This window comes from Tinamus guttatus, unplaced genomic scaffold (assembly GCF_059628265.1).
Source record: "Tinamus guttatus ecotype Peru unplaced genomic scaffold, ASM5962826v1 Tinamus_guttatus_pri_ptg000631l, whole genome shotgun sequence".
Lineage (NCBI taxonomy): Eukaryota > Metazoa > Chordata > Aves > Tinamiformes > Tinamidae > Tinamus > Tinamus guttatus.
Window position 1 is genome coordinate 1 of NW_028289165.1, and position 15,457 is coordinate 15,457.

The window sequence follows — 15,457 nt, forward strand, 5'->3', positions numbered from 1 at the left end:
AGGGACGAACATAGCAAACAGAAATAATAGCCCTAATAACGGTTTCTGTCCTCACTTAAAGCATTACAATTCTCCAACCCCCACTTTAAAAGACGGATCAAATTCCCCTGCACCTCCCCCCTGGCTGTTGTCAAGCCCTCAGCAACATAAGTCTCCTTGATCTCATTCACCTTTTCTTCCCCAGCCCGCTTCTCTAATTTTTCAAGGTGATCCAACAAGTCCTGGACCCAACTGGGCTGTTCTTCAGGCGCGACGGGGGGGTCTGGAAGCCGGAGCATAGATGGTGTAGCAGGCAGAGGTGCAGGCATGGGGGGTTAGCGATGGATCTCCAAACACCAGCGGTTTTCGGTGGCATGGTGGTCCCGGTCCTGAAGTGCTTGCAAAGGCTGCCATGGCTCATTTTCGCTCTCGGCGCGGGGATGTTGGAGATGCTGGAGAAGAGGGCAAGAAAAAGGGAGTAGGTCAATGCAGTTGACCTCTCTTCCTCCCTCCCTGGACCACGCGCAGGGGCCACAGGACCTGTGGGTCCTACAGGTACACTGCTTGCAGGTTCAGGAGGCTCATGATCCGGCGGTGGCCCTGTGATGTCTTTTGGGCGATGTCAGGGCTCGGAAGCCCCCCCGCTTCCGCAGCTTGTCGGATGGTAACACTGGGCCCATGAACACCTCCTGACAGGAGGTAGCCGCTTTCATCAGCCCACAGTCTGAACTCGGTGACGTGATAGCCACAAGCACCGCCATTGCAGCAGCACGTTCGGCCTTCATTTCCTTTAACACCTGCTGCACCAACCGCCACCCAGTGGCTAATTTGACAGCGTCTTTTGACCCCTTACTCACTTCTTCCCACAATTCTTACCCGATCTGGTCCCATGTGGGCTCGAGTAAGGCCTTATCATATTTTAGTCCTCTCGTAGAAAGGATATGTTGGAGGAGTTTAACCACTGCTGCTTCCCCAGAGCTTAGCGTGGACCCCATCTCCTCCCCAGCCGCTCACCTGTCCTGGGTGAGATTCCAAATTCGTCTTTACGCCAGTGATTTTCCAGGTGCCGGAGCAGCGCCTGTTTCGGCTGGATCCTCCCGCACCCTCGGATACCACCACTGGTAAGCGCTCCTGGAAGCCTTCGGGGCGAGGGTCCCTGTTCGGGTGCCACTTGTTGGCGTGGGGGTCTTGGACACCACAGGCACAATCAATATGATCAAGCAGTGCCAGTTTATTCAGGGTTCCAAGTGCGCTTATATGCAAGGCTTCCCCGATAACGAGAGCACTTCTTTACAATGATTGGTTAAGACCCCACATCCACGCGTCTAACTATACAGTGCGATAGGCTAACTAGCAGTGTCCACGCGTTCTTACATTTAACGACCGTCCCCCTCTACTTGTTTCTCTCGGCTCTTTTACTCCTTCTGACCTTGGCCCACTTCCTTATCCCTTAGTCAGCAGTCCCTTTGTTCTTTCACTGAGGTCTGTCTTGCTCACAACATGGCCGCTGGCCTTCAGAAATCCTACAGAATTTTTCCTAATATCTGTGATTCCTAACCTCAAACTCCTCTGGTGCAATGTGAGGCCGTTTCCTGTTGTCCTGTTGGTAGGTATTTTGGAGAAGAAACCAACCCTTGCCTCATTACAACTTTCTGGTGGTTGTAGGGAGTGATAAGGTCTCCCCTGAGTCTTTTCTAGACAAAATGATCCCAGCTCCCTCGGCCGCTCCTCATAAAGTCTGTGCTCCAGCCCCTTCACAGCTTTGTTGCCCTTCTTTGGACACGCTCCAGCACTTCCATGTCTTTCTTGTAGTGAGGAGCCCACAACTGAACACTGTATTCGCCTTACCAGCTCCGAGTACAGGAGGATGATCACTCCTCTGGTCCTGCTGGCTACACTGTTCTGATACAAGCCAGGATGCAGCTGGCTGCCTTGGTCACATGGGCACACTGATGGATCACATTCATCCTGCTGTCAGCCGACAACCCCAAATCCTTTTCTGCCACACATCTCTCCTGTCACTCTGCCCCAAGTCTGTAGCACTGTATGGGGTTGATGTGACCGAAGTGCAGGTCCTGGCACTTAGCCTTGTTGAACCTCAGACTGTTGGCTTCAACCCATCGATCCAGCCTGTCCTACCTACCCTCTAGCGGATCAGCTCTTCCTCCCACGTGCCAGGGCAGGGGGACACAGGGGCATAGACAGGATCCTGCTCTAAGGCAGACACCTCTGTACTTCAGCTCCTTCACTGCAGCAATCTTGCCCTCCACCAGGCATTCTCATTCACCTCTTCTTCCCTCGGGCTCTGTGCACACTGAGCTGTGGCCAAGACTGAGATGGACCCCTCAGGGCCATAGTGCAGTGTGAGCAAGTGCCATATCCTGATCCTTCCCCTCAGTGCTCCCAGACAACCACCAGTTTCCTGTGGGGATGGGTTTTTTGTTTGCACCCCCCACCCAAGTGCATGACCCATCTCCATGGGGTCTCACTCTGTGAACGCTCTTCTTCCATGGGCTCTTCACAGTCTGTGTGGAGACAAGTGGTGCTGGCTCTGCTCAGGCCAAGGGGTCCTCCACCGTGGGGCGAGCACTCACTGAGCCAGCCCTGGGGCTGTGTCAGTCCTGGCCCTGAAGATGTGGGGCTGAGCTCAGCCCTCCCCTGAAGGATATACTCTCCCAAAGGTCTGGCACAGAGAACCCTCTTCTGAGCTGCAAATACATCACTACACTCTCAGACAGGAACATGAGTCAGAGAGAGATAAAATAAAAACAGGCCGGGTCCATCCTTGGGAAGATCTTTGTGATGGAAGATGTTTTCATGGAGACCATCAGAACATATTCATCTATATATATTATATAGAAAGAGATACAGGAATAGATGTGTGTGACTCCTTTCTCACTATTCCAGGAACAGCTCTCTGAGTAGATTAGCGCAAGGAAACAAATGAGCCGGAGTGAAAGACGAGGACGGTTTTGGGTGCTTGCCCTGAGCCCTCACCTGCCTGTCAGTGTTTGGAATCCCCTCAGGAAGGGTCAGCAAGTCACAGAGACCCCTGAATGGAGGAGGGAGGCAGTTTGGGTGCCACAGGCTGGACAACCATCGAACCCTCCTCCCTACCCAGCTCCCACAGGAGAGGTCTTTCACCCATTCGCACTGGGGAGCAGCTGCTTAAAACCCAGCCAAGGAACAGGGATCCTGTCTCAGCTCCTGTGGGTGCCTGCTTTAGGGGTAGACATGGCATCTTCTCGGCCATGGAAATATGGGCTAGCGTTCAGGGCCTACTGTCACCTCCAGGCTCACTGCTATGGGGTCCCAGCCCAGCACTCGGGGCTCTGTGCAGCTCTGTGCTGCAGCTCTGTGGTGGCAACTGTCCCAGGGACCAGGGTAGCCCAGGAAGAGCCCCTGGGAAAAGAGCAAGTTGGGGAAGGAGATTGGACTATCCTGCCCAGAGGGACATAATAGGACTCTGCAGATCTTCTTCTCTGCAAAGATCTTTCCAGATATGGCTGGAAACTCTGCATGAGGTTTGCAGGATGGGAATGTCTAAGACTGCTGGGCCTGTTCAGCCTGAAGAAGAGAAGGCTGAGAGGGGACCTGCTCAGTCTCTATGAATACCTTAAGAGGGAGTGAGGAGCATGGGGCCAGCATCTTTCCAGTGGTGGCCAGTGATAGGACAAGAGGAAACAGCCACAAACTGAAGCACCAAAGGTTCCACAGAAACTTAAGGGAAAATTTCCTGACAGAGTGACAGAGCCCTGGAATAGGTTGCCAAGAGAGGTTGTGGAATCTCTTTCTCTGGAGATCTTCAAAACCCGTTTGAACGCAATCCTGTGTGACGTGCTCTAGGTGACATTGTGTGTGCAGGGGAGTTGGGCTAGATGATCTCTAAAGGTCCCTTCCAACCTTAATAATTCTATGATTCTATGTCCCTGCCAGCAGAAATATCCTGCAGCTGGACTCATCACTATTCCCACACCCCAGAGATCACGGGCTCTTGCAGGAGCACAGCCTGTCTCAGAGCCTGCTCTTCCCAAGTTGTTCCCCTTACCCACTGCTGGTTTGTGCTGCTTCACCTTCCCTGATCAGCTCTGGGGAGACATCCAGATCTGGGGAGGGAAACACAATCTCTGGGTCAAACTCCCACGTGGTTTTAATAAGAACAAATAGCAATGCATGGGATAAAAGTAGAGAAAAGATGAGAGAGGCAATGTCCAGCTCTTTCTGCTACTAGTGGCAGAAAGGAGAGCAGTCTCTGTCACTCATGACTCTCCAAGCCGCGCAGACCTCTCTTCTGTCCCAGCTGCACCCAACCTCATGGCAGTGATGGGCTCTCTCAGACCTGGGTTCACAGACAGTCTGGCACCAGGGTCCAGTCTCACAGCCTTGGTGTCCTCATGAGGATGTGCCAGGGATGCTCCTTCAGCATCATCATACGCTGTGTCTGCGAAAGGAAAGGATGGGGCTGCTCTGATTGCCCTGGGGGCTCCATCACATCCTCAGCAGCGCACGTTCCCCACTGGAAGCAGCAAGGCCAGTGCATTGCAGTCTGCCCCACACACATGCTCCTCCTGGGCTGTGAATCCCCTTCCTCCCTGTCTCTCACTGCCTGAGACCTTCAGTCCCCTAATCCCACCCCCATCTCCTCACCAGGAAAACTCCTGAGGTAGGTACCCTCCCCATTCCGGGACGCCGGGCTTTCAGGCTGCTGCCACTCTCCTGGCACTGAGGACAGCACCCCAGGAACCAGCGGCTGCATTTCCCCCTCACCTCTCCGTGCCTCCTCAAACCATTCACCCTCCTCTGCTTCCCTGGGCGCTTCCCAGTCTTGCTGGCCAGGAACAAGATCCTCCCCAGGGTCAGATTCTTCTCTGGCATCGTCATAGCCATCCGCTGGGTCACCTGTGGGCAGGACAGGGACCTCTGAAACGAGAGGGGAGCTGGTGATGACAGGAGCCCTCCCACAGAGCAGAGGAAGGAAGGACATGAAGGAACAAAGGGCAGAGACACTGGTGTTGGCAGGGCCACAGAAGATCCAGCATCCTGGATCCAGGGTTATGGGAGTGCGTGTGAGGCAGTGGGGTGCCCTCTCCCCCTGCCACAGGGATAGAAGAGCTGGAGTCTGCACCGGGGCTGGGGATTCCCTGGGACAAACTCAGAGCCTGATGGAGGCAGGGACAAGCTGAGCCAAATAAGGCCCCATTCAGGCACCCAGCTCAGTGGGGCATGTCCAATGCTTGCCTACACTGCATGACTCCAGAGTCATTCCTGAAGGCAATTCCTCCCCATCCCAATGGTGACACTCAGTGACACAGCTATGGGGAGGAGAGACCAACCCTTCCCCTGCCTCCCTGCCCATTACCTGGTGCTGACCCAGGACGTTGCTCACTGTCCCTGGACTCGGGCTGCAGCTTGGTCAGGGAGCCCTCTGAAGAGGAGCCTGGCAAGAGGAGCAGCGAGTATTATCACTGTGAGCCCTGCTGACCCTGCCGATTGTCAGCCCTACTGGGGATGGGGACCCACCTAGCAGGGACTGCATGGGGAGGACAGCCCAGGGCTTGTCCTGCTCCCATGGGACAAATCCCATCTCCAAGGGCCTTTCAGAGCCGCCCTGGCCACCCCCTTCCTTTACCCGACAGGTACAACTGATGGGGGCAGCAGGACAGGCAGGGAGAAGCTGTGCCCCCGGGCTGGGATGGGCAGAGCAGGTTGGAAGGAAGCTCCTCGCCTGAGCCCAGCACTGGGCTGCTCTCCTGAAGGAACCCGTGACCCCAGCACTGAGAAGACAACTGGCCTGAGGGCTGCAATGGTCCCATCGTGGGTTAGGGCCAGTGGAAAGGGCCCTGCCATGTGCTCTGTCCCAGAACCGACCACACAGACCTGGAGGACTGAACCTCTCCTGCTTCTCCCACACTTGGCTGTAGTCAATCTCCTGGTACACGGCCTCAGAGAAGGGCTCCAGAGACCTCCTGGAGGCTGAGGACATGGGCAGGATTGGCACAGGCACATGGAGAAAAGAGAAGGACCCCGATGTGGGCACTCAGCCCTTCCACCTTAGCCAGATGAGCACTGACCCCACAGCCCAGACCCACTGCTCTGCCCAGGCACAGTCAGATCCCCAGTGATGGCAATGCCCCTGTAGAGATGGTCTGGGGCAGTGTCACCTCATGCTCTCTTTTCAGAGACAGCCCCCAATGCCCCTTTTGGCCCCAAGTCAGTCCCTGCTCTGACCAGGGAGCAGCTCCTATAGCTCCTCTCGCCAGGGAGCTTCTCACTCTCTGCCAGACTGGTCCATAAAATGATCCTGCCCTGACATGGGAGAACAGGGCAGGACAGAGGGAGCAGCCCAAGGACCGACTGCCACTCTGAGAGACTCCCTGCCCTGAGCTCCTCTTGGCACCGCTCCTGCCCCACAGCCTCCCCCTAGCACTGTCCAGAGCGCAGCCAGCAGCGCCCCTGGATGTCTCCTGCTGCTCCCATCTCCCCCAGCCCCTCGCTGCCTTTTCCCTCTGCCCCATCACCATCTCCTCCTGCATCAGCACTCCCACAGCTCCTGCTTGCGGGTGTCCCACAAACAGTGAAGGAACAGGGAATAAGGCAGGAGGTAGCACCCCCACCTCAGCCCCTCTGTGCCCTCACACATACCCTACAGCCCCCACAGGGCTGTCAAGAGGCATCGTCCACCCTGGTATAGATGGGGAAGGACCCACCTCTGCGCTGAGCCCTGGCCCTTTGCACTTGCCCTGCCAGGAGGGCCAGGAGCAGGCAGAGCAGGGCCCCCAGGATGATGCAGATGACAACAGGCACGGAGACTCCTCCGCTTTCCCTCACACGCCTCTGGGTGGGATCTGCATGGGCAGTGACATGGATGAGGCAGGACCTCACCTGGGGCATGCTGGGGCCCAGGGACACCCCAGTCCCAAACCATTGCACATGGCAGGGCTGGGGGAGCCTGTGCTGGTTTGTGGGGCAGCTCTCACACTGCTGGGTGACTCACAGCCCTCCACAAAGCCAAACGCTCCCACTCCTGGGCCTCCTCTCTGAGGCCCTGCACCCCAGCACAGGGCCCCTTCCCTCGGGCTGCAGGTCACAGCCTGGCCCCAGGGAGACCCAACCCAGGACGAAGGGCAGGTTACCTGCTCGCGGGGCTGCTGTTGTCATCCTGGGTGCAGCTGCAGAGCAGGGAGAGAGATGTGGCTGTGCCTGTGCATGTCCCCTCCAAGTGCCATCAGAACACTCATTCCCTGGGTGCCCATGACAGGCCCTGGGCTCTCTGCTCTGGGCCATGGGGAGGACAGCATGGACAGCCCAGGACAGGCATTCAGGGGGCTGCAGAACCCCACAGGCAAAGGCATGAGGACACCCTGCCCCATAACATCTGCTCCCCACCTGGCACCAGGCACCCAACCTCTGCAGGGACATCCCTGCTCTGAGGAGTCTGGGGCCCTGTGGGGGCCCAGCTGGGATAACATGTCCCCAAACAAGGGGACCAAGCACTGCCACTCACCAGAGCAATTCACAGCAGCATCTTCCTTGTGCTGGCAGGCACCGCTGTTGCCGCACTGCACCCTGCAGTCCCAGAGAGACCGCTCTGTCCCTCTGCACTTCACTTGCTGCAGCCAGATGGGACCCGTCCCCTCCCCAAACGCAGCCTCCCCCAGGGCAGACATGGCAGGGCCGCAGCCCAGCTGCCTGCAGGCCACCTCAGCGTCCTTCATGTCCCAGGAGTCATCACACACCGTCCCCCAGGCGCCGCGGTGCCAAACCTCCACTCTGCCCGAGCAGCCGTCCTCTCCTCCCACGACACGAATCTTCTCCATCTCTGGAAAACACAGAACCCTCCGTGTCATTGGGGTGGTTGGGAGGGCCTGGCCAGGTGAGAAGGGCACAGGGAGCAGCAGTTACCTGTGCAGCTCGTAGAGTTGGGGCACTCTGCCGCTAGGGCTGGAGGGGTTTCTGGTCGTCTCCCTGTAGAAGGAAACGCTACAGTGAAGGAAGGGGCTGCTTTATGGGGGTCATGTGGACAGGATCAGGACTTAGCTGTGCTTGAACCTCCCAGCACCTCCCCCTGCTCGTGGACAAAGGTGAACCCCCCTGATAATGCAGTGTGTAACAGTGCTGGACTCCAGTGTTACCCTGGCTGCTGACCCCAAGAGGTTTCCTGGTTAGCAGAGGAGCAGGAGCATGTCCCCAAGGGGAGGCTGTTTCCGAGCTCTGATGCCAGCACTGCCCTGGGCATGGCCTGGTTCCTACATAACCTTGAGCCACCAGCACCGCGTTCTCTCTCCCACTTCCCATTCCCTCAGCAAACCACGGCCATGAGTGGAATGCTCTGCATGGACTTCCCAAGCTAAAAGGTGATTGTCTGGGCCCCATCTATTCACAACAGAGATCAACAGGCACCTCCAAGAGGTGTCCAAGGTGCAGTAGAGGAGCTCACCAAGGTGAGGTGGAGGCTGCATGTGCCTCTTCCCCTCCTTGGCCATGGGGGTAGCTCAAGGCAGCTACTGCTCATGGATATGTTGTATTTGTGTCACTGACAGCAGAATGATCTCATATGGAAAGTAAAAGCCACTCCAGACCCCTTCTCAACATTGTGCCTTGCTGAACAGGGAGCGAGACCTGCTGTGAGCTTTGCGCCCACGTGGCTCCAGCATTACCATTGCAGGTGATGTGGGTCTCTTCTCGTTGGTCATCACAGGACTCTGGGTTCCAGGGATCAGAGGGGCACTGCCAAAAGGAGCTGTTCCTCTTCCCACACTCAACATGATCCAGCCATGTATGGCCAGATACCTTCCTATATGGCAGGTCTGTTTCAAGGAATCCTCCATCTCCACAGCCCAGCTGTTTGCACACCAGAGACACGGTGCTCGAAGTCATCGAGTTGGAGCAAACACTCCCCCATGACCCGTTGTAGAAAACCTGCAGGCGCCCAGAGCAGCCATCACTGTTCTCCAGCCTCAAGGCCACAAACTCTGGAAGGAAAAACACAAAGCTGGGGGGGACAAGCTGGTCCTGGAGTGAGCAGAGATAAACATAACAAGAATTCCTTAGGGCATTCTATGGCATCCGTGAATAGGGAGGATTATTCTAAGAATCATAGAATGCTTAAGGTTGGAAGGGACTTTTAGAGGTCATCTAGTCCAATCCCCCTGCACACACAGGGTCACCTAGAGCATGTGACACAGGACTGCGTCCACATGGGTTTTGAAGATCTGCAGAGGAGGAGACTCCACAACCTCTCTGGGCAGCCTGTTCCAGTGCTCTGTCACCCTCACTGTTAAGAAATTTTTCCTTAAGTTCCTATGGAATTTTTGGTGTTTCAGTTTCCGGCCATTTCCTCTAGTCCTATCAGTGGCCACCACTGAAAAGAGGCCAGTACCATCCTCCTCACTGCCTCCCTTGAGGTACTTATAGACACTGATCAGGTCCCCTCTCATCCAGGGCAGATGTTCCAGGCCCTTCATCATCCTTGTTGCCTTGTGCTGGACTCTCTCCAGCAGCTCCACATCCCTCTTGTACTGTGGAGCCCAGAACTGGACACAATACTCCAGATGTGGCCTCACCAGGGCTGAGCAGAGGGGCAGGATCACCTCCCTCGATCTGCTGGAGACGCTCTTCTTAATGCACCCCAGGATCCCATTGGCCTTCTTGGCCACAAGAGCACACTGCTGCCTCATGGTCAACTTATCACCCACCATGACACCCAGGTCCTTCTCCGCAGAGCTGCTCTCCAGAAGGTCAGTCCCCAGCCTGTACTGGGGTCTGGGGTGTCTGGGGTTATTCCTCCCCAGGTGCAGAACCTTGCACTTGGCCTTGTTGAATTGCATGAGGTTTTTCACCGCCCAGTTGTCCAGTCTGTCCAGGTCCCTCTGGATGGCAGCGCAGCCTTCTGGGGTATCGGCTACTCCTCCCAGTTTGGTATCATCAGCAAACTTGCTGAGGGAGCACTCTGTGCCTTCATCCAGGTCATTGATGAATAAATTGAACAGGACAGGACCAACGACTGACCCCTGGGGGACCCCGCTAGCTACAGGCCTCCAACTAGACTGCACCGCTGATCACCACCCTCTGAGCTCTGCCATCCAGCCAGTTCCTAATCCACCTCACTGTCCACTCATCTATCCCACATTTCTGGAGCTTGCCTAGGAGGGTGTTGTGAGGGATGGTGTCAAAAGCCTTGGTGAAGTCGAGATAGGTGGCATCCACTGCTCTCCCCTCATCTATCCAGCTGGTCATTCCATCATAGAAGGCTATCAGGTTAGTCAAGCATGATTTCCCCTTGGTAAATCCACCCTGACTACTCTTGAGCAACTTCTTGCCCTCCACGTGGCCCCCGTGCCTCCACCAAGAAGCAGGGAGTCTTCTAGACATCCCAGGGCTCAGATAGTCAGCGGGCACTGCCAGCAAGGCACTGTTTTACCAAGGGAGCAGAGAGAAGCACCCAATGTGCAGCACTACCCTCCCCCCTGATCTGTGGGGACACCTGTGCTCTCCCTATAGTCCTGAGCAGGTCCAGTGGGGACTGTGCATGGGTGTCCCCAGGACCAGGCAGGAAGGGGGCTCAGGGCAGTCGGGGCAGTTCCACCATGTCCAGCTTCTCCCCCTTCCCCTCATGAAGCACCAGGCTCCCACCACGGCTGCCCGCACAGACCTGAGCAGACGACTCCTGCATCCTCTTTGTGCCTGCAGTTGTGCTGCCCCCAGGGCCTGGCCGGGCAGTCCCAGAGAGCAGCTTCATCCCCGGAGCAGTTCATGTCATCCAGCCAGATCTGTCCAGAGCCTTCCCCATAATGAGCAGAGCCGGTGAAATTCACAGCCACCCCGCAGCCCAGCTGGCGGCAAACAACGGTGGCGTCCAGCAGGTCCCAGGAGTCGTCACAGACGGTCCCCCAGGTGCCGTTGTAGAAGATCTCCACTCTCCCAGCACAGCGTCCTGCCCTGTGCACCAGCCGGACCCGCCGGCTCCCTGCACCCAGGAGAAACCCGGCTGTGAGGGGCTCGCAGCCCTGGGGAGCACAGCACATTGGGGACCGTCAGAGCAACTCACCCGAGCAAACCACCCCCACGTCCTCGGCAATTCCTGCAGGCGCTGCCGCAGGCAGGGAGGTGTTGCAGAGGGTCAGGCGAGTCTCCTTCCCTGCACACTGGACCCTTCTCAGCCCCACGGGGCCCGTTCCTCGCTCAGACTTCGGCAGGTTGTAGGCTTGCTCTGCCTCTCCGCACTGGAGCTGCCGGCACACCACGCTGGCATCGTTCAGGTCCCACTGGTCATCCAGGACTCGGACCCATGTCCCATTCAGGGGCATCTCCACTCGCCCGTCACAGCGGCTCCCTCCACCAACCAGACGCAGGGATCCAGAAGAGAGTCCTGCTCGGAGAGAGGGGAAATGTCCTGCATGCTGCCTTGTTTCCCATTCTCATGCCCTTGGACATCCTGGAGCTCACCTATCCATATCCAGCTCACAGTGAGGAGCTCAAGGATGGGAGTGCTCCAAGGGATTTCGTTTTCCAGGCCCTAAACCTTGCTGAGCTCTAATATTATCTCAGGGATGGAAATGGGAAAGCATTGGAGGTCAAGCCAAATTCCTGAGCCACCAGATATGTCCTTATGGATGAATCTGGAGCAGCTTCAGCAGCAGGAAGTAGTGGCCTGTACGAGGCCTGTGTGACAGGGGTGAGCAGTAGTCTTGCTCCATCCTCAAGCCGGGACTGGCTCCTGCTGGGACAGCTCTGCCCTTCTACCTCCCTGTGGGATATGGAGCTTGTGTCCTTAGCAAGAAGCAGAGGGATGAGGGCCTTCTTTACAAAACAGGACAAGTTTGAGGTTCATACTGACAAGGAGCAAGGGCAAATCCCAGCCCCAAGGTGCTGCTCAGCCTCAGGAATTGCTCCTGCTGGGTGCACTCATGGTCCAGTCCCCGCAGGCTGTTGGATCAGGTTATGGTCTGGGATGGGGGTATGGGCTGCAGGAGGGAGCAGAGGATCTTTCACAGCTGCAGGGAGAGGAGCTGTGTCCCACAGTTCCCTCCTTGGCCTGTGCCCCAGGAGAGAACAGAGGAGCCCAGGCCTGGTGGTGGCCCCAAGGCCTGAACCAGATGCCCTGGAGCAGCAGAGATGCCGGCTCCCTGCTCAGCTCTCATCTCCCCCAACAAAACGCGCTCTGCAGGAGCAGGTAAAGCTCTCTGAATCCCTCCATGGGAACCCATAGTTTCTCCAGCAGGAAATTCAGTTTGTCACTGCCAGGAGCTCCCCTGCTTTGTGTTTCCAAATCACACAAAAGGGGCAAAATGAGTTAATCCATTTTCCCTCAACTCACCTGAGCAAAAAACACCAGCATTGTTGTCAGGCAAGCATGGGGACACCCCAAGAGCAGTCACAGGGCACTGTCCCAAATGGGATTCGGTCCCATTACAGTGGAAAGTGTCTCTCCAGGCCTGTTCCTCTCCCAAAGTGCCCTCCTGCAGGAATGGACTCAGCAAATCCACAGTTGAGTTGATGACAGAGAACATGAGCGTCGGAGATGTCCCAGCCAGAGTCACAGAGGGTTCCCCACGCCCCCTCTATCTCGATCTCCACTCGCCCGGAACATGCTGTGCTGCCATTCACCAGCCTGAATCCTGGATATATTACAAAAGGAAGTGAGGGTCTTTAGAGAGGATCACTTTGTGCTCTAGCTCATCATCCCAAGATAGAAATGCCACAGAGATACAATTTCCTTTGCTTCCAGCACTGCAGGATTGCAGACAACAACTCCATCTCTCCTGCACTCACACCATGCTCAGCATGGTCAGTTTCCTGCTCCTCTATCTCTTAGCATATAGCTTGTGAGTGGCATTTCACACCTCCTCCCTGAATGCTCACGTGTGCAGGTGACACCAGCGTCGTTGGCATGGCTGCAGGTCTGGTTGCTGAGGGACCTCCTGGGGCAGGAGGAGAGGAAGGGCTCATTCCCCACACACTGCAGCTCTCCATCCCAAATGGGACCGACCCCCTCTCCAAAGTGAGCTCCCCCACGGACAGACAGGGCAGCGCCACACTGCAACTCCCTGCAGATCACGCCAGCAGCTTTCACATCAAAGTGTGAGTCACAGACTGTTTTCCACTGGTCTGCATCTCTGATCTCCACACGTCCTGAACAGGGGCTGTTTCCTCCAACCAGCTGAACAAATCCTGGGGGAAAAAATAAATAAATAAAATCCCACAATGACAGGGAGTTGCCACAAGCTTCTGGCAGTTACATACCATGGCAGCCACATCCAAAGGATCCCATTAACGTCAAACAGCAGCTCTCAATAGGTTCTGATGACACAAACCCTTCAAGACCCCTGCACCTCCTCTCACACCCACACAGTGCTCTGGAGCTTGTCTCAATCACATACCCATAGCCACAGGCACTGCTCAGGGAAATGCTGCTGCCCCACAGGCTGCCCCACTGCCCGGCACAGATCCCCAGCACCGCAGCCCTAACGGTTGCTGCAGCCTGTTCAGCCTGCAGCCTGTTCAGCTCAGAGGCAGCCTGGGGAATTGCCTCGGAACAGCCCAAAATGCTCCCTGTTCCCAGGGTGTCCTGCGCTGTCGGAGGGGTCAGTGACACGGACCCAGCAGGACCAGCCTGAGCCTGTGGTGATGTGGGAGGGAGCAGCCAGCAGCTCCACAGACACCAACCCAGAGCTCGTGGGGGGCTTGTCCTTACGGGGTGGCCCTGAACAAGGGGTGCCCTGCTCATCCCCCGGCTTCTCTGCCCCAGGCACTGCTCTTGTCCCCTCTGAAAAGCCCCTTTGGGTCAGCCAAGGCACTCCTGTCTGTGAGGAACATGACTGAAGGAGCCTCAGACATCTTGTACCATTTCCCCAGCCATGGGCTGCCGAGCAAGTCATCCTGAGGTCTGGGGCACAGGGACACCCAGCACTGCCAGAATATCCTGGCAGAACCTGAGGAGATTGATGGACACCTAGAACCTGTAGGACAGGGTGAGGGATTCATTTCTCAGCCTGAGGCACCATCTGAGGGTGGGCTGAGCCCCCAGGATCCTGATGGGGTCTGTGCACCCCGTGGTGGGCTCACCTGGGACTTTCCCCAGGAACAGCAGCAGCTGCAGTAGTACAGTGAAAGAGGCAATGTCAGGGTCTGAGCTGGTACCCACGCACTGCTCCTTCAAGGCACAGCCTGGTTAGTCCCCTGATCCCGGTCCCCACTCCAGAGGTGAGGAACTGGATGACTCCTTACCTGAACAAACAACTCCGGCGTCCCAAGCATGAATGCAGTCGTGGTTACCCCAACCATCATTTGTGCACTCAGACAAGGCAGTCTCGGTGCCTTCACAGCTTACAGAGTCCAACCAAATCTGGCCAGATCCTGGCCCAAAATATCCGTATTTAGGGGCATGGAGAGCAAATCCACAGCCAAGCTGCTTACAAACTACAGCAGCATCTTCCATGTCCCAGAAAACACCACACACGGTCCCCCATTGGCCCTGGTGTTTCACCTCCACTCTCCCAGCACAGCGGCTGTCTCCATCCTCCAGTCTCACCTCCGCAGCACCTTCAAACACAGACACGGGGCCAGTTAGGAGGGCACTAACCCCAGCACAATGACTGTGTAGGGTCCTAGGGCTGAGTCCCAGCCCCTGGGGTGTGAGACATCTCCCCTCTGCACTCTTGGGATGCCCAGGGACCCATTTCCTTTACCCCAATCCACCATGGGTACCACTCAAATGCACCCACCACCTGCAGGGCTTTACAGGTCCCCAGGGAGCATTGAGATGATCCCCATCTCCCGTCCCAACCCTCATTCCCTCCTCAATTACAGGGAAGAGCTCACTCTTACCCCACACTTACCCAGCACTTACCCCAGCACAGCTGCACCCAGACGAGCAGCCACAGCACCCAAGAGGTGCAAAGTCCTTTTGTCTCCATTCGCAGCCTCCTGCCCTGATGGCACTGCCCTGATGCACCCTCTCTCTGCCACAAATCCTGGGGACTTGTGCAGGACAACAAACATGGGAGGCCAATATATATCTGCAGGTGCTGGCCCAGCTCCCGGACGAGCCAATCGAAGCAGCAGGCACCATTTTAGACGTTATCGGGGGTTATCTCCCTTCTGTCACAGCCCAGCCCTCCAATGAACTTCTCGAGCGCCGTTCATGACCATATATGCAGCACGGCTCCACTGCGGATGTCCTGGTCACTTCTCTGGGGCATCATCATGGGGCCCATCCTAGTGGAACAGGGCAGACCATGGAGGGAAATGGCTCTGTCACACTTTGTATTCCACTTGGGTGACTGGGAACTTCGGGGATCTCACATGCTGTGTTTGCCCGAGTGCCCAAGGTGCAAGTGTTCAGCTTTCCCCACGCATTGAGAACTGTGGAGCTGGGATTGTCCCTGGGATGGGCTGTGTCAGGAAGGGAAGGAAAGAGGAACAGCCCCTGATCCTGCTACAGCCCTGCTGTGCTGGGAGCAGCAGCAGTGAAAGGTCT

At 56.6% G+C, this 15,457-nt stretch overlaps 1 pseudogene; it reads right to left on the bottom strand.

The window, feature by feature from the left end:
* Positions 1 to 4,238: 4,238 nt before the first annotated feature.
* On the bottom strand, positions 4,239 to 14,894 carry LOC148592153 (antigen WC1.1-like; annotated as a pseudogene).
* Positions 14,895 to 15,457: the final 563 nt, after the last annotated feature.